Genomic DNA, 23,471 nt, shown 5'->3' with positions numbered 1-23,471 from the left:
GTGTGCTCCTAATTATACCTACTGTTTCCTTGGCTCAGTATGACGGCACAGCTCAATTCAACACAGCCAATACAGCAAGGTGATACCCACAGAGACTGGTAAATGCCGCCAATGTTGTGAGAATGACAGCCTCCCTCCTTCCAGGATGCACAAGCAATGGTGTTGGTTACACAAGCTCATCCTTCCCCACCTGGTTTCTTATGGGTCACTAATCAAATGAATAGTTGTGTAAAATCTTACCATAACCACAGATGTCCTTCTCTTCCATGTTGAAGTATTCCAAACCCTTGGGTTATCCTCTTTTTACTACCAGAACATCTGACCAGTATATAAAAGCTTCTAGTCACTGCTAGGTATATGGGATGTCTGACATTGGATGAGGGAGCATGGGCTATAAAAGTGATGTCTGCACGTACCTTTCCTCAGAACTTAACAACCCAGTTGGACCCCAGTCCCAGGATAGCTGTACACATCCTGTGTCATCCAAGAAGGAGCAATTTATTGAAAGAAGGGGGAAAAGGGGGAGAGAAAGAATACTGCAACATGGATGAGAAGGACATTTATAGCTATGGTAAGATTTTACACAACTATTCTATGTCCTTCTATTCTCATGTTGCAGAATTCTAAGCCCTTGGGTGAGTGTCAAAGCGAAGAACAGGGAGGAGGTTTTGAACTGTTTTCTAAAAATCCATGAAGGACTGCCCTGGCAAATCCCGCTCTAGATCTTGAAATGTGATCCAATCTATAACATTTGGTGAAGGTATGGACAAAGTCCATGTAGCTGTCTCTAGAAGTTAAGCAGTGTCCAGTCCCTTGCTGAAGGCTCCAGATGAAGCCATAGCCCTAGTAGAGTGAGCCTTAATTTTGGATTTTAGATGTTTTCCATGGTACGTGCAGCAGAAGACAATGGCCCAGAAATCCAGGCTGAGATAGTCCGTTTTGTCACTGCTCTTCTTAGAGCCCTGGGATGAAGAGAGACAAACAACTGTTCTGATTTCCTAATTGACTTGGTCTTGTCAAGGTAAAATCTAAGCTGTCGGTGAACATCAAGAGAATGCAACACTCTCTCACTGTCATTCTGTGGATGTGGGAAGAAGATGGGCAGGTGACTACCCTGGTTTAAAGACAGCTCATTGACCACTTTGGGCATGAAGGAGGGCTTGGTCCTATCCTTATGGAAGGTGAGAAAAAGAGGTACTGCCATGACGGCCTGTAGGTGTGACACTCTTCTGGCTGATGTCAGGGCTACCAGGAGTACAGTTTTCTAAGTACAGTGTTTCAGAGAAGTTTTAGATGCTGGTTCAAAGGGGGCAGCTGTGAACTTCTCTAAAACATAATTCAGGTCCCATGGAGGTGGAACCGGCTTCCTGGGGGGCCTGAGATGCAGTAATCCCTTTAACAATAACTTTGCAGGTAGCTGAGATGCTAAAGGGGGATCAAGAGGCAGACAAGCCAAAATTGCAGCAAGGTGGGCCTTAACAGAGGAATATGCCAACACTGTATGCAAAAATTTACACAGGTATGACAGTACCAAGGGAACTTCACCTTGAAAAGGATCCAGCTGTCTTTGTAGACACTACATGGAAAACCATTTCCACTTAGACAAATAAGACTTCCTGGTATTAGGTTTCCTGGCCACCTGCAGGACTGTAAGCACATCCTCTGTGTAAAGGTGCCTGTAAGGGATCAAAACTCTATTACCCAGAGAGTAAGGTTCAGAGACTCTAGGTGGGGATGGATTATCTTGTGTGAGAAGGTCCACTATGTAAGGTAACTTGTGATGATTGCCTCTGGCTAAATGCAGAAGGAGGGGAAGCCAATGCTGTCATGGCCAAAAGGGAGTCACCAACAAGGTTTTTGTTTGTCTTGCTGGATTTTCAGTACGGTGTTTTGAACAAGTGGGAAGGGGGGAATGCATAGAGAAATATCCCCTTCCATGAGATTGAAAAGGCATCAGTTGCCCTCGCCTGGGGACTGGGTAGCCTGGTGCAAAATAATGGAAGCTGTCTGTTCAGAGGGGAGGCAAATAGATCTATCTGTGGTGTACCCCACTTGTGGACTATGTCCAGGAATACATCCCTGTGAAGCATCCATTCATGGGATTGTGACACGGGAGTTGCTCAAGGTGTTTGCCTGAGTGTTCTGGGTTGAAGGGATGTATATTGCCTGCAAAGAGACTCCCTGCTGGGTCGTCAGCTCCCAGACGTGGAGTGCAAATCTGCACAGCAACTAAGATTTTGTTCCCCTCTGCTTGTTCACATATCATAGAACTGTATTGTTGTCTGAACAATTTTAGGGGACCCTGCATTAGAGTATGTTGGAAGACTTTCAGAGCAAATAAGATTGCTCTCAATTTTCTGATATTGATATGCTCCCATCTGAAGGAGTCTGACCAAGTACTCTGTATTCTGAGGTTGCCCATGGCAGCTCCCCAACCCAGATCTGAGGCATCTGTGTACATCTCCTGAACTGGGGGGACAGCTTGTAAGGGAAGCTCCGAGTTGAGTGTCACTTGGTGCAACCACAAAAGGATCTCTTTCTTGAGGCATGGAAGGAAAGGTATGTTGTACTCCAGGGAGTGTGAGTGTTGTGTCCTGATAGACCTCAGGTACCACTGCAATTTTCTCATGTGAAGTCTTGCCAGTGGCAGCATTGGGATAGTGGATGCCATATAGCCCAGTAGTCTGACATATTGCCTGGCTGTCAAGGCAGTGGTTGGAGGACAGAGAGCAGGTACTGCTTTAGGTTCTTCACCATTTGAGGTGGAAGGAATGCCCTCATGACATCCGTCCTTATTCTGCACCCAAGAAAAACCTGGTCCTGTGAGGGATTTAGACTGGTCTTGGGGTAACTGATGTTGAATCCCAGTGCTTGCAGGGCTGATAGAACTGTTTGTCATTGGCACTGAAGGAACCTGGAACATTCTGCCTGAATCAGGAGGTTGTCCAGGTATGGGAAGATTGGGTCTGGCAGTAGGCAATCACTGGAGACAAGCACTTAGTGAATACCCTTGGTGCTGTAGAGAGTCCAAAGGGCAAAGCAGAGAACTGAAAGTGTGAGGAACCCACAGAAAAAAAGTAAATATCTCCTGTAGTTGGTCTTTATGGGGATGTGTAAGTAGGCATTCTTTATGTCCAAAGTAATTAGGAATCCCTGAGGCATTACCAAGAGAAAGAGGGTCTGGAGGGTAAGCATACGAAAGGTGGGTACTTGCAGAAAAAGACTGAGGTGGGAGAGATCTAGGATTGGTCTCAATGGTCCAACCTTCCTTAGGACTAAGAACCGTCTTGAGTAAAATTCCCTTCCCCTTTCTGCCAGGGGGACAGGCTATATTATCCATTGAACAAGCAGACTGTCTATGACTGGTTGGAAAAGAGGGAACTGTTCTTTGGGTGGCTATGGGATGCCCCTCAAGGAGAGTGGGGTAATCCAGGTCATAGAATTATCCTTTTCTATAATGGACAAGACCCACCTGTCTGAGGTAATGCTTTTCCAAACTGGAAGATAATGAGACAGCCTTAGGGACAGGGGAATGAAATCAGGGGAATTCAGCACCAGAGGCAGGTAGTTACAGACTACATGCCCTGTCCTAAAACTGAGGTTTCTGGGCAGGGGTCTGAGCAGGTCTGGAAGGAGTCTGTTGCTTCCTGGTGCACTTTCTGCCCCTGGAAGGAGGGGGTGGAGTTGAATGTTTTCTGATGAACTGGGTTTGGAGAGGGAGTTCCTATGAAATTTGGGTATAGGAGATACAAACAAGTGGTTTAAATTCTGTAGCTCCTTCCCCTTTTGTTGAAAAGTTTTGAATAATTAGCCACTTTTGTTCCAAAAAAGGGCTGAGTTACCCATGGGTGCATCTAAACGTTTGGCCCTAATGTCGTCAGGCAAGGGCTGTAGTCTTAGCCAAGAATATCTTCTCGGGACTGAAGTAGATGCAGCAGAGCTGGCAAAGTTTTTGCAGCATCATAACTGCATCTACCTGAAGGTCTAGTGACCTGGAAAGACAGGGAAAGAAGCCTAGACATTTGTGCCTTAAAAGGAGAATCGGGGAGGTCTGATAAGAGCCTGGTGGCCTGGGCCAAAAGAGCTAGGGCAAACTTTGATGTGTGTCTGGTAATTCATTGCCCTGAAGGCCAAAGTGGCAGAAGTATATACTTTTTTGCCAATACGCTCCATGGCCTTGCTCTCCTTGTCTGTGGGGAGGGCAGACGTGGAAGGAAGCAGTTTGGAAGGCTTAAAAGGAGAGAAACTGAGATAGTGCTAGAGTCTGCAACTGGGCATTTGATCAGAAATTTGGCCCCCTGTGGGACCTTATAGAACCTATCAGGTCTTTGAGGGGCAGGGGTTGTGAATAAAAAGTTATGTACCTACCATAACGTTCCATGTTAGTTGTCTTCTCACCTTCTTTCTTTCTGGCTGGGTTCGGAGCCGATCCTCGGCTCCAACTCGGCCATCTTCAAAAGCTCGAGAGCTGCTTACTGGCTCAAGGCCCCCCTATATCCCATGATGCCTGGCGCTAGATACCCAGATCTCGTTTGGTCAGTCTAACTGCAGACATAATAATACAGGAATCCTATCCTAGAATGCATAAATCCTACTGGAGAGACTACTAGTCAGAAGGAATAGCCAGAGAAGACTCAGCCAGTGAGAAAAAAACATAAGGAACTCTTCTCGGTCTATTAGGATAGGGGGACGGAGGGTGGGACGCAAGAAAGAAGGCGAGAAGAAGACAACTAACATGGAACGTTATGGTAGGTACATAACTTCTTAATGTTAAGTTGTCTATCTTGCCTTCATTCTTGCTGGTTGGGACAGCGTCCCTAGCACCTCAATCCTGGGTGGCTCATCGGAACGGACTCTTCAGAACAGTGGAACTAAAATCAGCTCTGCTCCTGGAGGCCACGCCCAGCTTATAATGTGAAATGAAGGTATGAGGATTGGCCCATGTAGCTGCCGCACAAATAGTTTCCATTGGCAATCTTGCCTGAAAAGCCACTGAAGTAGCTAGTGCTCTAGTGGAGTGACTTTTTGGTTTAGCAGGAAGCTCTTTATTCCTTAGCTGATATATCAATGTAATAATAGACGTCAACCACCTAGATAAGGTTACTTTTGACACTGGTAGACCTTGTTTACCCTCAGCATAGGACAGGAACAGCTGGTCTGATTTTCTGATTTGCTTAGTTCTATGCAAGTAAAAACGTAACTGTCTATGAACATCCAAATGATGCAATTTGTACTCCACCTTGTTGGAATAATTTGGAAAAAACACAGGGAGATCAATAGACTGATTCAAATTATTCTCAGAAGAAACCTTTGGAAGGAAGGAAGGATTAGTCCTGAGAGGAACTCTGTCATTGTGGAAAACTAGATAAGGAGGGTGAACACAAAGAGCCTGAAGTTCAGAAATTCTTCTGGATGAAGTAATCGCAGCCAGAAGAAGGGTTTTCCAAGAAAGAAACTTCAAAGAACAAGTAGCTGCAGGTTCAAAGAGGGGAAATATCAGGGAAGCTAAAATCAAATTTAGATCCCAGAGAGGCAGGGGATCTCTCACTGGGGGCCTGAGTAAAGTAGTCCCTTTGAGAAAAGCTTTACAAAGCTTATGGGACATAATACTAGTATCTAACAGGCCTGTATGAAAGTTTGAAATTGCAGCTAACTGAACTCTAATCATGGCAGAAGAAGATCCAGCATGAAAAAGTTCCGCTAAAAAATCCAAAATATGGTGCACAGGGGCTGAAAAGGGATCTATATTTCTAGCCTCTGCCCAGAAAGAGAAACGTTTCCACTTACTAGCATAAGTCTTTCTAGTGGTAGACTTATGCGATAATAAGATGATTTCACGCACCGAGTGGGAGATGTTCGTAAGCCTGGCTAAGGTCGGAAGTGGAGCAACCAAGCATTGAGCTGGAGAGATTGAAGGGATTGGTGCAGCCTGCCCGACTGATGGATCAGGAGGTCTGGAACTGGGTCCAGGGCTGCTCCAGAAGGTGATGATGCAGGAACGGGAACCAAATTTGTCGAGGCCAGTAAGGGGCAATGAGGATCATCTTGCATCCCAATGTGGTAGCTTTCTGTATTAGTTTGGGAATCAGGGGAAATGGAGGGAATGCATAAAGAAGTCCCTGAGGCCAATCGTGAACTAGATCGTCTCTAGGGGAGTGTCCGGGAAGAGGGAGGAGAGAGAAGAAATTGTTGCACTTGCTGTTGAAGGGGGTGGCAAAAAGGTCGCAGCAAGGCTGACCCCATTTGCGGAAGGTTTGGTCCGCCACTGTCTGATTGAGAAACCACTCGTGAGGCATGAGAATTGCTCTGCTCAGCCTGTCCGCTATAACACTGGACTTCCCAGGGATGTGCACTGCTATCAGAAACTGTTGGGAAGAGATCGCCCACTGCCAGAGTCTGAGTGCTTCTCGACATAGGGGGTAGGACCTGGTTCCGCCCTGCTTGTTGATGTACCACACTACCAACATATTGTCTGTTTGAATTGCAATGGTCCCGGTGGGAAGAGAGTTCTGAAGAGCTTGCACGGCCCTCATCTCCAAGACATTGATATGCAGATGGTACTCGTGAGGCTGCCAAGTGCCTTGGACTATTCTGCCCTGAAAATCCCCCCCCCCCCCGATCAGGGAGGCATCCGTGGTCACCGTAGCCACTGGAGGAGGAAGAGCAAATGGTCTGCCCTGGGGTACTGATGGGAAAACCATCCACCAAGCAAGTTGGTTTTTGCATGTCTGTGTGATCATTATCTTGTGAGACATTGGAAGTTGCTGGAAAGACCACTGGGTGAACAGCATCCACTGAAGAATCCTCATATGAAAATGGGCAAGAGGAACTAGTATGATAGCCACTGCCATGAGACCCAAGGTTTTTAGGACGAATCTGGCCTGAATATTTTTGCATCCTAATAAGACCTGCACATGTCGGCAAATGTCTAACACTCTGTCTAATGGAAGTCTCGCTGACATGTCCTTTGTATTTAAGTTTGCGCCTATAAAGATAATAGATTGACAAGGTGACAATGCAGACTTTTCGAAATTTATTGTGATACCTAGTTTGGAGCAAGTTTGGATGGTGTAGTCTCTGGCTTGCAGCAGGTGATGTCTGGTGGTAGCAGTAAGGAGCCAGTCATCTAGATATGGAAACACCTGGAATCCTTGCCATCTCAGGTGAGCGGTAACTACTGCCAAACATTTGGTGAACACCCTGGGGGCTGTGGTGAGACCAAAGGGCAGAGCTCTGAACTGATAATGACTGGCTCCCAGCCAGAAGCAGAGGAATCTTCTGGAGCGTCTGTCCATTTTGATATGGTAGTACACATCCTGAAGATCTATGGAGCACATCCAATTGTCCTGACCCAGAAAAGGTAAAATGGACTGTAGTGTGACCATCCCGAACTTCATTCTTTGAACAGACCTGTTTAGTCTGCTGAGATCCAGAATGGGTCCCCAGTCCCCTATCTTTTTTGGTACCAAAAAGAACCTTGAGTAAAATCCGGATCCTTGCTGGTCTGCTGGGACTGGCTGGATGGCTCTTTTTCTTAGCAGTTTTGATATTTCTTGAACTGCTTGATCCCTTAGATTGGGAGGAACATCTGGAGGGGATTTGTTGGGAATGTAGGGGGTGCAAAAGAAGGGGATTTTGTAGCCTTTGGATATGACAGACAGTACCCATTTGTCTTGTGTTATACTTTGCCAGGCTTTTGGGTACAGCGATAATCTTCCCCCGACAGCCTCCAAAGGTGGACAGCCGGGCAGCACCTCAGGGATGCTGGAAGGGCTTGTCAGAAAAAAGATTCTCTGTTGCCCTGATTTTGCAGACCCCCTCTGCCCTGAGGGCGACATCTATTGTTCTTCCCTCCTCTGCCCCTGGAGGGGAACTCTCCACGTGCGTCAGGCACGGCTCCCTGCGGTTTCTGGAACCACATCTTCCCATTCTTCTGACCTTTGGGATATGGTCTAGAAGGAGTGGAAAAATGGACTCCCAGGGCAGAGAGAGTCTTGCCTTCCTGCTCACAGCTGGTAAGGGTATCCTTCACCTGTGGTCCAAAAAGAGCAGAACCATCAAAGAGGGTGTTGGTGAAAGACACCCTGAAGGGTTCCGCAAAGTTACATAACTGCATCCAAGCATGCCTCCTCAAGGCCATGCCTGTGCCTGCGGCCCTACTCGCACCATCAGCTGCATAAGAGATGAGCCACATGGAGGAGTTTACTACCGAATTAAAAGTCGCCAGCTGGGAGGCAGCTGATGGATCTTGAAGGGTATCTCGTAGCTCTTTAAGGAGATCCCTTTGAAGGCGGGTAAAGTGGCACAAGTAGTTCAGTGACCTCATAGAGAAGGTCGCTGAGGAAAATATCTGCTTCCCATATCTGTCCATCGTCCTAGATTCCTTATTAGGGGGATGGACAGACGAAGAAGTTTCAGCCAACTCCTTTTTTGTGTCCGCTGCTACCACCATGGCATCAACGAGAACACCCTTTGTCAGAAATTGCTTGCCTGTGGTGCAGTAATAAATTTTGTGGGTCTTCAGGGGGTTGGTTCCACTGTGTCTGGGGCTGACCACACCTTCAGAGCCACCACCGACATCAGTGGATCGAAAGGCGGAGACACCCAGGAGGTGGAGGGTCGGGAACCAAACGCGTCCAGGAATACCGACTCATCCTCAGAAGGGTTAAGGGTAGTCCAGTTCCCCCCAAAGTATCTCAAGGATGTCTGAGAAAGTGACATCTTCAGAGGAGGATCTCGGGGACCCTTCCAAATCCTCTCTCGGAAGAAGAAGATACACCCAATGGGGTGCCCTGGAGCACTTGTTCCCCACGCTTGGGGTCTGGAGGAGGGGCAGAGGCAGAAGCAGGCACCATGGGGGGGAGGAGCCGATGAGGCTGATCATGGGACCAGCACACTCCTCATGACCTCGAAGGTACCCCTTCCCGATAGCGGAGAAGGCTCCGGCTCTGAAGAGCCCAGAATCCTTCCCGGCACCGAGAGAGATGGCTCCGAAGCCGATGTAGGAGCTGAACTCACCTGCGCCGAAGCTCCAAGAGGGAGAACGGGGTCAGACAAGGGTCCGATGCCACTCGCCCCCTCGGAGCCGACAAGGGAGTCCTGGCGCCCAGATCCCTCTAAGGACGGCACCATGGAGGAGATCAGAGCCGATGACGGAACTGAAAGCGTAGGTATCGGCGCCAACAGTTCCATGATCCGAACCCCAGCAAGCTCCGGCTCTGAACTCAAAGGGGTGAGTCAAAGGAGGAACTACTGCAAGAGATGGGCGGAGCCGAACCCTGATGAGGGAGGATGGATAACATTTTAGCCAGGGCCTGCGATTTTAGAAGCCTGCTCACCACTCTCTCCACATTGTGGTCAGATAGTCTAGAAGACCGAGAAGAGTGGGATCGGTGACTTTGCTCCGACTGTAACAGAGGCAGCCCCGGAGCACAGTGTATCAACTCTAGGGATGGAGATCTAGAGCGTTTTCGACTCCCTGATGGTTCCGACCCCAGAGTCGGGGCCGACTGGGAGACACGTACTTCGGTTCCAGCCGGAACCAAAGTTGAAGCAGATGCCACACCCGACAACGGCTCAGAACTGGGAGCCGACGGCTTCGTTGGCTTAGAGGGTTTCACTGGCTGGGCCTTAGCCGGTGACCCTTCAGGTTTGAGCAAACCCCTAAGGATTAGCTTATTCCTACGCTCCTGCAGGACTCTTGGACTAAAGGCGTGGCACACCAAACAAGAGTCCTGCAGGTGTTGGGCGCCCAAACAGTAGACACAAGAAGTGTGACCATCTGTCAGTGACATCTTCTGACAGCATGAGTCACACTTCTTGAATCCAGATACTTTCGTATCTTTAGACATTCCTGTAAAAGGAAATATCACAGAAAAAAAAAGCAACAGAAGGGAACTAGGTAACCAGTAAAACACATGCACTCAACACAAGTTACCACACCCTAACAGCACACGCACACTATATATCTAAGAAAACAGTAAATAAACCTACTGATATACAACAATTTATAATAAAAAAACTACTATATAAATATTGAAGAACAAGAATTAGCCTCTAACTAAAAAAGGCTACCTTGAAGAAAACAAAAGGGGGGGGACTCTCTAACAAAAAACGAGTTCCCGAGGGAAAGGAGACTAAATTACAAATAGATAACTAGACTACTAAAACTATTCTAAAACACTAACTACAATACAAATTTTTATAAAAGCTAATAATAAAATAGAAAAATATGACCTGAGCCAGCAAAAGCAACCTCGCAGCAGAAGTGGCAAACGAGATCTGGGTATCTAGCGCCAGGCATCATGGGATATAGGGGGGTCTCGAGCCAGTAAGCAGCTCTCGAGCTTTTGAAGATGGCCGAGTCGGAGCCGAGGATCGGCTCCAAACCCAACCAGCAAGAATGAAGGTGAGATAGACAACTTAACATTTTGGGTTCACAGAAGCTGCACTGAAAGCATCCAAGAAAGCAGGCAGGACAGGTGGAATAGCAGAAGGAGTAGGTGTGCCCATTTGCAGTAGTTCATAGTATCCTTTTTTTGGATCTCTGACATCTCAGAAGAATCCCTCAAAGAATTCTCTCATTTTAGAGTTGGTCGCACCAAAAAGTGAGATCCTCACCTGGAGAGTCTGTCTTTGCAAAGTCCTCCTCTGGGGAAGCATAGCCAAGGAGATGGCATCTAAGACACATAGGAAAGTGAGTCCTCTGAGGAGGAGTTAGAGGAATCCTCATTTTCAGGTTGAGGGATGTCTTCAACCTAAGGCCTTGGACTAATAAATGGAGGGGCAACTGGTGGTGAGGCAGGCATAGCAGGCCTTAGGGCTTTGAATGCATTAAATAAACTTTGTGAGAAGGCTTGCCAGTCTGGTTGGCTTTCAACAGGGACTGAAACATGCTTGGACTTTTGTTTCCTTTTCAGGAAGGCCTAGAGGGCATAGGGCATAGGGCCTAAGGGAGGCCTAGGTTTGGTAAGCTTTGGAGGCGTGGAAGAGCCTGTCTGGGCTGCCGGAAAAGCAGAGGTTCCCCCACATCGTCGTTGGCCAACATCTGCGAAACCTCCATGGATGTGCCTTCCACTCTAGGTTCTGTAGCCCCCAGAACAGTAAAATTCAAAAAGAGGCCAGCACCAAAGAGTGAGTATATATATATATATATATATATATATATATATATATATATATATATATGAAACTTAATATGGCATAACCAGAAAAATCAGACCGGTTTCGGCCCCATGGCCTTCCTCAGGTATCACTGAGGAAGGCCATGGGGCCGAACCTGGTCTGAGTTTTCTGGTTATGCCATATTAAATTATATATATACTCACTCTTTTGTGCTGGCCTCTTTTTCAATTTTACATTTGGCTTTTTGGCGTTTTGCACCTGCCTTACATGCGAGTACATTGTGTTGTAATTGTCTCCCGAACAGTACCCACTATACCCACTTCATCAGATTCTAAATGTTCCTCCAGGCCATCAGCCACAGGAAGGACATTGGGTAGGAGTGGTGCAGCAGCGGATTCAGGCCTAGAAACTGGTCTTTCTGGGTGGCTCAACAGACTGACCAGTCAACCCTTCCATAGCTAGCACTAAGCATTTGAGATGCTGGTTTTCTAAATAAATATTGCAGGCATGCAGACGGCTGCAGAGTGCCTTAGAGATGAAATGTTTTATAGTCGTGAGTAGGCCCTAAACAGAAAAGGCAGCTCTCATTGGCATCCTTATGGGGCATCTGACATCTGCACCTACATTTTCCTTTCCTGGATGACATGAACCTATACAGACATGCAGTGACCCACAAGAAAGGTCCTGATGGAGAGATGAAAAGTCAGCAAACAAAGGAGAGAAGTAGTGCTGAAACTGAATTCATCCTCAAGTCTCTTGGTGAGTACCTTCGCGAGATGGACCCTGTTTTTCACAAAATCTCACCAAAGCAACACTGATATATAGACTGTATTTATATAACATATATCATGGACAAAAGTAAATCAAAAATAAAAAAAAGATAGCTGGGTGCACAAGACCTAGGATAAAAAAGTGCCCAATCATGTTAGGCGCACTGGTGCCAGGACTGGAAAAAATGACAGTGTGGAATTCTCAAAATACAGAAACATTCCTACAATGGGGCCAGGCCAGACTCAGGAGGAGGATGCCCCCACTGTTGTAGAAGGAAGCAGAAGTCCACAAAAATGACAAAAACTGATTGGCCAAAGAAGAGCCATAAAGACAATAGAGTGGACTATTGAGGGTAAGAAAGAAATTACGTATTGTTAATATTATGTAAGAAGCCCAGAATTTCCAGACACAAGATATACAAAATGATTAAGAGAGAAATTAGAGGAAAAAAATACTTCTGCAGGAAAAACTGTCAGAAGCTTCAATAAAAATTTGCATTCATTAATACAACAGATTTTTGAAAAAACAGTATACAGATCAAAAAATGTTGATCTCTTTGGAAAAAGAACCATCTGAGGAAGTGAGAAAATATAAACAACAAAACCTAGAGATATTTGAAAAATTAAAAAAATAAATAGTGACATGGGAAAGAATGAGATTTGATATGGTGCAATATTTTTGTAAAGGAGAAAGCCAAGTTAACTAATATAGAGAAGGCAGCCTCAAAGATATTCAAAGAGAAATACAGGCAAAGGCCTCCAGATATGGAAAATTTCACAATAAAAAGATTACTAGCACAAAGATGTAATGTAGAAAAGACGATTAGCAAAATAGAAGTTAAAGAAATAGAGGATGAAGTTATGGAGTGCCTGAGAAGTGAAGGATTTAATGTAGAAGGTCGAAAACATACTACATCACAGCATGATGGAGTGAGTCCACAAAATAAGGAAAAACGAGAAGATCAGGAGACATGTGAAGAAGAAATATGGACAGGGGAAAGGAAAAGAGATTTAATATGGTGTAATATTTATGCAAAGGAGAAAGCAAAACTAACCAATAAAAAAACAGCAGCACCAAAGAGCAGCGCCAAAGATATTTGAAGAAAAATATAGGGAAAAGAATCCCGATATGGAAAACTTTACAATACAAACAATTAGAAGACTAAGAGGAAAGTTAGAAAAAGAGATTAGTAATGGAGAAGTCAAAGAAATAGAAATTGAGGCTATGGAACAGCTGCAAAGAGAAGGATTCAGTGTAGTAAATCAAATACACAAAGCACCACAACAGGATAGGGCAATGGATATCCAAATTAAGGGGAAACCAGTGGAAAAGGAAGCACTTGGTCAGGTGCCATATCAAGACATTTTGGAGCCTTTCACAAGAAACCAGTGTAAATGTTCATTTGAAGCTAGACAGCAAGGAAAGGAACAGGAAACTGTGGAAACTCTGATGCAGTCAATGTTGAGGAGTGATAGGCCAGTGAGTTGCCATATGACAGAACAACAGATGATACAGGATGAAACTGAAAAAAATGTGCCACAGAAAGATGCTGTTGAACTTTCTACAGAATTCCCGCAGGAAATGGAAAAAGTACAGTTTTGTACCTACCATAAATGTAGATGTTCGAGTGTATACACTGCTGCAGTCATTACACTTGGGTTATCCTGCAGTCAGGCAGTTCCCCAGTCGGCCTGAGTTCCAATGTCCTGGTCAGCCGTCGGTTGCTGTCGCCTCCTCCCTGACGTCAGTGTGACAGGGGTATACAAGATGCAGCAGACGCTATTTTCTTCAGTTTTTCTTGCCCCAGATGTCAGGTGCCTCTAAATAGGTAGGCAATTCAAATTGCTAATAAAACATACATAAGAAAAGCAAACAACAACTTACAGCTACCAGCAAATACACCCCATAGGTAGTAAAGGGTAGAAGACATATTACATATCAGCCAGTAAGAGGGGAAGGAAGGAGGGTAACCTGGACTGCAGCAGTGTATACACCCGAACATCTACATTTATGGTAGGTACAAAACTGTACTATGTTCATCGTGTTACACTGCTGCAGTCATTACACTTGGGTAGAATCCTAAAGCTGAGGTAGGGAGGCTGGTTCTATAAGGCATTAGGGGTGGCTATAAGGCCCTGCAGCACTGCAGTGGCGAAGCCAGCTCTGGATTTAGAGTATAGAGGCAGATGTTAATGCTTGGTGAAGGTATGTACAGAACTCCAAGTTGCTGCTTCTAAAATATCCTTGTTAGGTACTCCTCTGAGGTAGGCAGTTGAAGTGGCTGTTGCCCTGGAGGAGTGAGATCTAATGCTGCTAGGTACAGGTTTTCCATGGTATGTATAGCAGAAACGTATACAATTGTCCTATCCATTTTGAAATAGTCTGTTTTGAAATGGCTTTTCCCTGTGCTCCTGCAGCATATGCTACCAATAATTGCTCAGATTTTCTGAAAGCTTTGGTTTTGTCCAAGTAGAAGTGTAACTGCCTGTGAATGTCCAAAGAATGGAGTAGTCTCTCCCCTTTATTCTGTGGTTTAGGAAAAAAAGTTGGCAGGTGAATAGTTTGGTTTAGAGCCACACTGGAAACCACCTTTGGCATAAAATAGGGTTAGTTCTTAAAGACACCCTGTCCTGGTGGAAAATGAGGAACGGTTCCACTGCCATTAGTGCCTGTAATTCTGAAACTCTTCGTGCTGATGTTATTGCCAGGAGCAGAGCAGTTTTCCAAGAGATGTATTTTAATTCTGTTGTGTTAGCTGGCTCAAAAGGAGGTAAAGTTAATTTTTCCAAAACAAAGTTGAGGTCCCAAGTTGGAGTAGTTGCTCTACGGGGCGGTCTTATGTTTTTAGCCCCTCTGAGGTACTGTTTTAACAGAGGATTAGAGAAAATTGGTGGATCCGTGTTGTAATGAGCAGAGATGGCAGAGGCGTGGATCTTGATGGATGAGAAGGAGAGGCCTTTGTCCAGCATCTCAGTTAAGTATTGCAGTATCTGAGGAATGTTTGGGACAAGACGGTCAAGGCTGTGAGCTTGGTTCCAGGCACAAAATCTCTTCCATTTATCCGAATAGGCTTTCCTGGTACTAGGCTTTCTGGCCTCCAGAATGACATCCATAACAGCTTTGGAGAGAGGTATTGCTTGCTTGACTAAGGAATCTTCCATGCAGCTAGGTTTAAGGTCTTTAGTTGGCTGTGTAGTATTTGATTGTTGTGCTGAGTCAGCAGATGTGGGATTTGAGGCAAAATCCAGGGTGGTTCTTGTGCTAAGCTCCTTAAGATTGGGTACCAGTGCTGGTGTGGCCAGTCTGGTGCAATCAGGATCATCTTTGGCTCTTCTTGCCTGGCTTTTATGAGTACCTTTGGCAGGAGAGGTAGTGGTGGAAAAGCATATACTTGTAGGTTCTCGAGGGCATCCACTTTCCATGCTTGTGGATGGTAACTCCTTGTGCAGAATTTTTGTAGCTGGCAGTTCATTGGGGATGCAAACAGATCTATGTCCAGGCTCCACCATTTCTGTGTTATCATTCTGAATATTTGTGGATTCAATTCCCATTCGTGGGGATCCATGATGTTTCTGCTTAAGTCATCTGCCAGTGTGTTTTTCTCTCCTGGCAGGAATTGTGCTTGCAGATGAACTTGAAGGTTTATAGCTGTGTTCCACAAGGTCATGGCTTGTCTGCAGAGGGGGACGGAGTGAGTGCCCCCTTGCTTGTTTATTACAACATAAATGTGGTGTTGTCTGTCTTTAGTAGTAGTTGTCCTGGATGCAGCAGGTCCCTGAAAGCTATAAGGGCATTTTGTACATCTAGCATCTCTTTTTGATTGATGTGAAGATGCCTTTGTTCTGTGGGCCACGTGCCCTGAATACATTTGCCTGCCATGTGTGCTACCCAGTCGTAATCCAATGCATCTGTTGTCAGTGTTTGCCTGGCTGTGGGTTGTGTAAAAGGCTGTTCCTTGTTGAGGTGACAAGCTTGAACCCACCATTGAAACTCCTGTTGAAGGCAAGGAATTAGTGGTATAACTGTTTCCAAACTTTGACAGTGTTGAGACCATACATTCTTTAGGTACCATTGTAGTTTCCTCATATGCAGTCTGGCATATGGAAATAGTAGTATGCAAGATGCCATGTAACCCAAGGCCTGCAGAATTTTTCTTGCAGGGAGTTGGGTCTTTGTTGCCATCAATTGAAAGTAATGAGTCAGTTGTCCTTGCTTGTCTGGCGTGAGATAAGCCATCTGGGCCGTTGTGTTCAAGCTGGTACCCAGGAATATAATCTCTTGTGAAGGCACTAGTTTTGATTTCTTTTCGTTTACTGTGTACCCCAGGCAACTTAATAACTTTTTTACAAATGCCAGATGCTTTAGAAGAATGTCCTTGCTCTCTGCTTGAATCAGGCAGTCGTCCAGGTACGGATAAATTTGAATTCCTTTCTGTCTGCAAAATGCAATTACTGGTGCCAGGCACTTTGTGAAGACCCTGGGCGCTGTAGATAAGCCAAAGGGCAGTGCAGAGAATTGGTAGTGCATTGAACCAGCTATGAATCTGAAGTATCTTCTGCAGTTTTGTCTGATAGGGACATGCAGGTATGCCTCCTTGAGGTCCAAGGTCACGAGCCAAGCTTTCTTGCCCAGCATGGGAAGAAGCTGCTGTAGTGTCAACATTTTGAATTTCAGGACATCCAGGCAAGTGTTTAGAGAAGAAAGATCCAGAATGGGCCTTCAGGCTTTCTCCTTTCTGGGTACCAGAAAGAGTCTTGAGTAAAATCCTTGTCCTTGCTCCTGTGACGGTACCTTTTGAATAGCTCTCATATCCATGAGTGCTGTAATTTGTTTTTGAGCCTCTGCCCATTGATTTGGTGGCAGATTTGGCATTCTTTTTAACCTTGGCAGTGTGTGAAAGTGGAACCTGTAACCTTGAGATACAATGTTGAGAACCCATTTGACTTTGGTGATCATATGCCAATTGTGGTAGAAGAGTGCCAGTTTTCCTCCCAAGGGGGCTGCCAAGAGAGATTTGTTTGGCAGCTGTAGTGGGAAGTCATTGGAGATGCTTTTTATATGGTTGGGGCCTGTCTTCCCCTTCTTTCTGGCCTGATGCAACCCATTGTCGAGGCTTGTAAGGACCTTGCGGTTGACCTCTACCTCTTGGACGTCTGTATCTTCCCCTTTGAGGTCTGTCTGTAATTGCAAAGGACCAATTCTTAGTTGGCCAATTTCTGCTAAATCTAGGAGGCTGAACCTGTAAGAAATCCTTCACCATTTGCACAGATTTTGCCTTATCCTCCATTTTCTTTAATAACTCTTCTGCCTTAACTCTAAAAAACACATCCTGCTGCAAAGGTGCATCCAATAATTTTGCTTTAACATGATCTGGTAACGTATGTTCTTTTAACCAAGCATGTCTTCTAATGACAGAGCCTGTAACTGCTGCTCTGCAGGAGGCCTCTAGAGAATCAAAACCACATTGCAAAGTATGCTTTCCCACTTGTTCAGCTGCATGCAATAAATCCTGCATTTCTTTAAAATTAGGAGGATCTAAATCTGGAACCATTTTTTGTTTCAACTGAGACAGTAAAAATTGCTGATATTTTAATATGTGAAACTGGCAATTTAAGGCTCTCATTGCTAAAGTTGCAGACGTATATACTTTTTTTCCCCATCTGTCTAATACTCTGGAATCTTTGTCAGAGGGAACTGGATTCTTGGCTGAAGAGGCCTTAACCCCTTTGGGTCCCTGAGAAATAGTTTCAGGGTCAGCTACAGGACTTTTATACAGAAATCTGTGTGAGTCAGGGACTCTGTAGTATCTGTCAGGTTAAACAGGGGCTGGAGGTAAGGAATCAGGATTTAAGCTGGATTCAGTATACACATCATCCACAATATCTAACACTGGCGGAATAGCAAGGGGTCTGTGTCGAGGTAATAAAAGGAAGTCTCTGAGCCTTTTCTTGGATTCTGAGTAATCCTGGCCTTCCCAATGGAAATGCTCCCTCATGGTATGTAGAGTTTCCCCAAAGGAGTAGTCCTCAGGCGGTGAGGCTGATGGAATTGATTCCTCAGCATCAGAATCCTCATAAGGGGGTAAAGAATATCCTAGGTCTGAGGATGAATCTTAAGAGATGGACACCTGGTTGGATGAATCATAGTCTGCATCCTGTCTAGGACTTTTATCAGGAGGGGGATTGGACCCCCTGATCAGAGTGATTAGGTCTTCGGTCATTTTGAGCATTTGTTTCATAGGCATGGAGGCCTGTCCTGGAGAATGCTGTATTTGTTCCTTTGATATTAAAGGAGGCTTAGACTTAGCTGAGGGTTTAATGTTTAACTGAGTAGGTCTGAAGACACCCTCTGAAGCTGTGGGTAGCTCAGCTACTCCGGATCCCTCTGAAGGGTTAGTTTCGGTAGGCTGAATAACTTGTGCATCCGAAGGCCCAGCCATCTCCACGTGGGAGTCAGAGGCTGCCTGTGGTTGTACAGGAGTGGTCGTCAGGGGCTGCGAAGGCGCCTCATTGAAAACCGGAGAACCGGCGACTGGCATAGAAGAAGCTTTGTCGTCAGTTTTGGGCCTCGGATGCCTATCCTTGTCTTTGCGCTTTTTATGTATTCCAGTCATCGGATGTTCCGACGGCATGGTATAATTGAATTTTCTACCAAAATAATGTCGGGCAAAATCAAACCGACGTTTAATAGTGTGCTTGTTAAACCTAGCACAAAACCGACAACCAGTGACGTCGTGCTCTGGGCCTAAGCATGGGATACAATCGGAATGGAAATCCTTATGAGGTATTTGCTTCCCACAAGAAATACAGTTATTAACTTTTACTGACATCGGTCTGAGGCAAGAAAAAGTTTCCCCAACAGGGTACTTAGCTTTGTAGAAGACTTCGGTTCTGGATTCGGAATGAAAATCTCAGGAGACGGCCAACCGGCACTTGCATACTGCTTTTGATTCGGGTACCGCGCAGCAAGAAAGACTGAAGAAAATGGCATCGGCTGCATCTTATATACCCCTGTCGCACTGACATCAGGGAGGAGGCGACAGCAACCGATGCCGGACCAAGACTTTGGAACTCAGGCCTACTGGGGAACCGCCTGACGGCAGGATAATCCAAGTGTAATGACTGCAGCAGTGTAACACGATGAACATCAAGGGATGTGCCCTCAGTATGGAAGAAAATGAGTTAGGAGAAGAGTTGCTTGATTTAATTAGCAAAGACATATACATCAAGATCAATGAGAGAAATAGACTGCAGAAGGTTAATAAAACCCCAAAAGTCAGAAGCTTGATAAAACAAATGAACACAGTAATTAGGACTATCTGTAGAGATCCATGTAATATAACAAAAGTAAACAGAATACATTACTGTGCGGCTAAATTAATAACTGACAAAGTTCTACCACAGGAACACAGGGTAGCGAGGGAAAAGAGGAGGCAAAAGCAAATACCATCATGGAAATATCGAACAGAGAAAGCTATAAAGCAGCTAAGACAAGAAGTGTCATTGTTAGAAGATTATAGAAGAGGGAATAGATCAACAAAAATACTAAGAAATACAGATGCGATAAAAGCAATGCGCAGTATTAGAACAGACCAGGATCTATTATGCACTATTGGAGATATACTAAAAATTTCAAAACAGGTGCAAAGACTTAGAAGATACGAAGATAAATATAAGAGAAAAGCACAAAATAAGCAATTTATTGATGACCCAAAAAAGTTTTATAGAGAATTGGGAAATAAGGCAAAAGGAAGTGAAAGACCGCCAAAAAAGAGGAAGTAGATACATTTTGGAGAGCAGTTATCTATGAAGATCCTGTGGAACATAATAAAGATGCTAAATGGATAGAAAAAGTAAAAGAAAGAATAAGAAGTTTAAAGGCACAGGGTATGAAATGGGATGAAATAACAGCCAGAGAGATTGAAACAAAGTTGAGAAACCCTCTAACTGGACCCAGGCCCAGATGCAGTACATAATTTTTGGCTTAAAGTATTAACTTCTTTGCACAAGGATTTAGCCATGAGTAAGAGCTATTGACATGCGCACCCCGGACACACACCACACTGGTTAACAACAGGAAAAACAATGCCAATTAGCTAAAACACCTTATGTTCATAAGGATCATTTGCATATATCCCATGTGCCTCTGATACAAGAGGTTTGGGAGGTCACTCAGTGGAAGTTCTAGCTTTGCTGGAGTTTTCATTTTGTTTTTACTGATTGGTTTTTCAGTGACCCTCTTATTCATTGTTTTAGTTTATTGTTTGGGATATATTTGCAGTGACCCTAATGATAATGGACATCAGCTGGGTATAACAGACAGCCCTGTGTTTCTAATTCTTTGTTAAACACTCTGCTTGTGCTGTGCTGATGTCATAAGGCTGAAATATGCATAGTTACAGCTAGTACTGTTCGGCTTTATTGGCCTAAAATTGTCCATTAAAGTGATACAACAAGTCATGGGCATTCAGAATTGCCAATTAGCTGAAACACCTGATGTTCATAAGGATAATTTGCATATATCCCATGTGCCTTGGATACAAGAGGTTTGGCAGGTCGCTCAATGGAAGTTCGAGCTTTGCTGGATCCTTTACAATAAATAAATGAATGAATACGTACATGCATAAATCAGTCAATCAATCCAGACATAAGAACACTTACTTTTGTGTCACAAGCTCAGTGTTTGCTGTCCTGTCTTCTCATGCTACTGATAACACAGACCCTTGTCCACATGCTCAGTGTATAAAAGGTGCAAAGTATGGACCAGTGATGGTTTATCAAGCTAAAGTAAAAAATGTTAAAAATAGACAAAATTAATAAACCTCACACAAGAAACTCATTCATTATTAAATGTTTTATGTTACTTGAATCCAAATTCCTGCACTTGATTTTATTAGATACCTTTCTTCTATACATACTAATGCTGTCAAATTTAAGCTTTAGTTGAAAGCAAAACACATTCCACAGACTAGTGTGGGATTAATTGGTGAAGGCATAACAGCCCACCTTGTGCTGCACAGATAAGCTACAATTACTCTGCTCTGCCATTTAGTGATTCTTACAGGAAACATATAAAGTCATAAAATATCAAGATCTGCAGGCAGAAAAAAGAGCAATGTGGAAGAAAGATACCCAGACAGTTCCGACAGTAGTGGAGCAACGGGTCTTATAAAAAGAATTCACAATTGTATTTGGATATGTTACCAGTACATGTAAGTCCATACAAACTGCAGAAAAAGTCATTACTGGGCACATTGTGCGTGCCGGGAAGAGCACTACTGGCTGACATCAAAGATTGAAACAATACTAATTTCATGAACTTTAATCATACTTTAACTTAGGAATGGTGTCCATTCCCATCATGGTATTAGTAACCCAAAAGACTTGGGAGAAATTAAAAAAGGCAGAAACGTGCACTGCTCAGTTGAGTGGCATACCAAAGTCATACAAATACAAGCATACTCAGACATAGCTGCAGACAACAACATACACAATCACACAGACAGGATTCTTACTGTAGCTACCTCAGGGTAGCACACAATCACACAAAGAGACAACATACATACTGAACCTACCTCAGGCAAACGCGCAATCACATAGAGACAACATACATATTGTACCTATCTCAGGCAAGCACACAATCACACAGAGGCAATATACATATTGTACCTACATCAGGCTGACACACAATCACACACAGACAATATACATACTGAGCCTACCTCAGGCTAACACACAATTACACACAGAGATGATATATATACTGAACCTACCTCAGGCTAACACACAATCTCACACAGAGACAAGATACATACTAAACTTACCTCAGGCTATCAGTGCTGCACTATAGATCATGGTACTGCACTACACAGCCACCCTGTCTAATAGCACACACCACACACACTACATAATGGATGGACAGTCTAACACTCATTAGTCTATGCACATGAAACATCACTCACATGCACACAGGCACACACACACTTCACCCATGACCTCCCCATGCGTACCTGACGCAGGTCATGCTGCTCCAGTTTCCATGCACAGATTCCTTCATATTATAGTGTACAGGTGCACACTGCTAACTAATAGTGAAAAACTACACATTTTCTGCACTGTTCTTGAAGTTAACTTGCATAATATGGAGTCTGTGACTTCTGTATTATGTAAGTATTCTAAGTGAGCAATCCACTGACTACTTACAAGTAACATTAACAGAGACTCTTCCCCCTCTCTGTCACATTTACATGAAGATTTGCAAATATCTGCTCTGAAGGCACAGTGCTGCCCTACTGGGCGACCAGCACTCTATGAATTAGGAAGTAAGGCACCTTGCACAGGTGTTGGACTATGCAATATGTCTATGAATGCCACCATTGATATAACAAAATGCATTTATGGCCAGCTTAACTATAGGTAAAACAGGAGATTGCCCAGGGTATCATCTGACTAAGGTCTTTTTTCCCCACTTTATTTTTTCAACAAGTAAAAGTTGTTGCTGTCACAAGACTTTGGTCAAAGCAGCCACAGCTTCTGCACCCTTACAGTACAGATCTGAATTTCTAGGGTCTATATTATAATGACGAAAAATCATAATCTCGACCGCTCATGAGCGAAAATCCAAATACTCAAAATCGCTATTGTGGGGGGCTGTGCCCCCCCACCTCCAAATATATATTCCAACTCCGAGATCTCACTAAAGTGAGGAAAGGGCTAATATTCTGATCTTCACTGTAGTGTGATTATAAAATACCAACATCACGCATTTGCATTTTCTCTCATGTGAGCGGTCGAGATTATGATTTTTCATCGTTATAATATAGACCCGAATTTCTGGGCATTCTGTTCAGTCCCACCCATGGTCTAGTCAACCAAATCACAGAGCCGTTTACATAGCTTAAAGGGCTCTGCGACTGGTTGCCTAGATTGTGAGTGGGTCCAAACAGAATGCCAAGACACTATTAAGAATAGGTTCATAGGTAATTACTAAGCTTGTGGTGCAGGAGATCATTAAGGTGTCTAGCTCAATTTCTCATGTCAGAGCATCAAGAATCCTAAAGCTTCTGCGGTTATTATTTCCTCCACTGTTACTTCAGTGCAGCTTTGACCGGTTAGGGTGTGTTGAAAGGATGAAGGAAAATTCTGAAGATTAGCACTATGTCTGGTTAAATGACTTATTCAAAGTCACACAGCAGATAAATGGAGGCTGAGACAGTCAAACGCTAGATCAGAAGTAGCAGCTTGTTAACAGTTCAAAGCCATAATATTCTGTGCTAACTGCTAGATGGAGTTCAATAGTCGCAAAGCAGATGCAAACAGTGTCAGGTGGTGGCAATGTGAGGATATGCAAGAGAATACGGTGTGTTTGAGGTGCTGCTTGCAAACAACACTCTGGTTTATAGCAGTTTTTTTTTCTTTTTTAAACCGTGGTAGGTTGCCAAATATTATAAGCAGTGGACAACTTTGCACAAAGAATCTGCATTTATGTGAAGCACAATGTAATACTTTATAGTGTAGCCTGCTATTGTATGAATATGTGAAACACAGCATTAGCTTCTGTATTTATTTTATTAAAAT

At 44.3% G+C, this 23,471-nt stretch overlaps 1 protein-coding gene across 6 annotated transcripts in view; it reads right to left on the bottom strand.

The window, feature by feature from the left end:
* LYPD6B (LY6/PLAUR domain containing 6B) overlaps window positions 1-23,471 on the bottom strand; it is a 1,153,451-nt gene that overhangs the window by 590,198 nt on the left and 539,782 nt on the right. For 5 of the 6 annotated variants that reach the window (XM_044074870.1, XM_044074871.1, XM_044074874.1 and 2 more), the window contains exon 2: window positions 20,556-20,676. The exons of the other annotated variant lie outside the window; for it this stretch is intronic. The gene's annotated coding sequence lies outside the window, so the exon portion shown is untranslated. The remainder of the gene's footprint in view (window positions 1-20,555; window positions 20,677-23,471) is intronic. 6 annotated transcript variants of the gene reach the window in all.

The sequence above is a fragment of the Protopterus annectens genome, chromosome 6.part0 (assembly GCF_019279795.1).
Source record: "Protopterus annectens isolate FY-2018-M chromosome 6.part0, PAN1.0, whole genome shotgun sequence".
NCBI classification, from domain to species: domain Eukaryota; kingdom Metazoa; phylum Chordata; order Ceratodontiformes; family Protopteridae; genus Protopterus; species Protopterus annectens.
The sequence above is the reverse complement of the archived record's forward strand: the minus strand, read 5'-3'. Positions and strand labels throughout refer to the sequence as shown.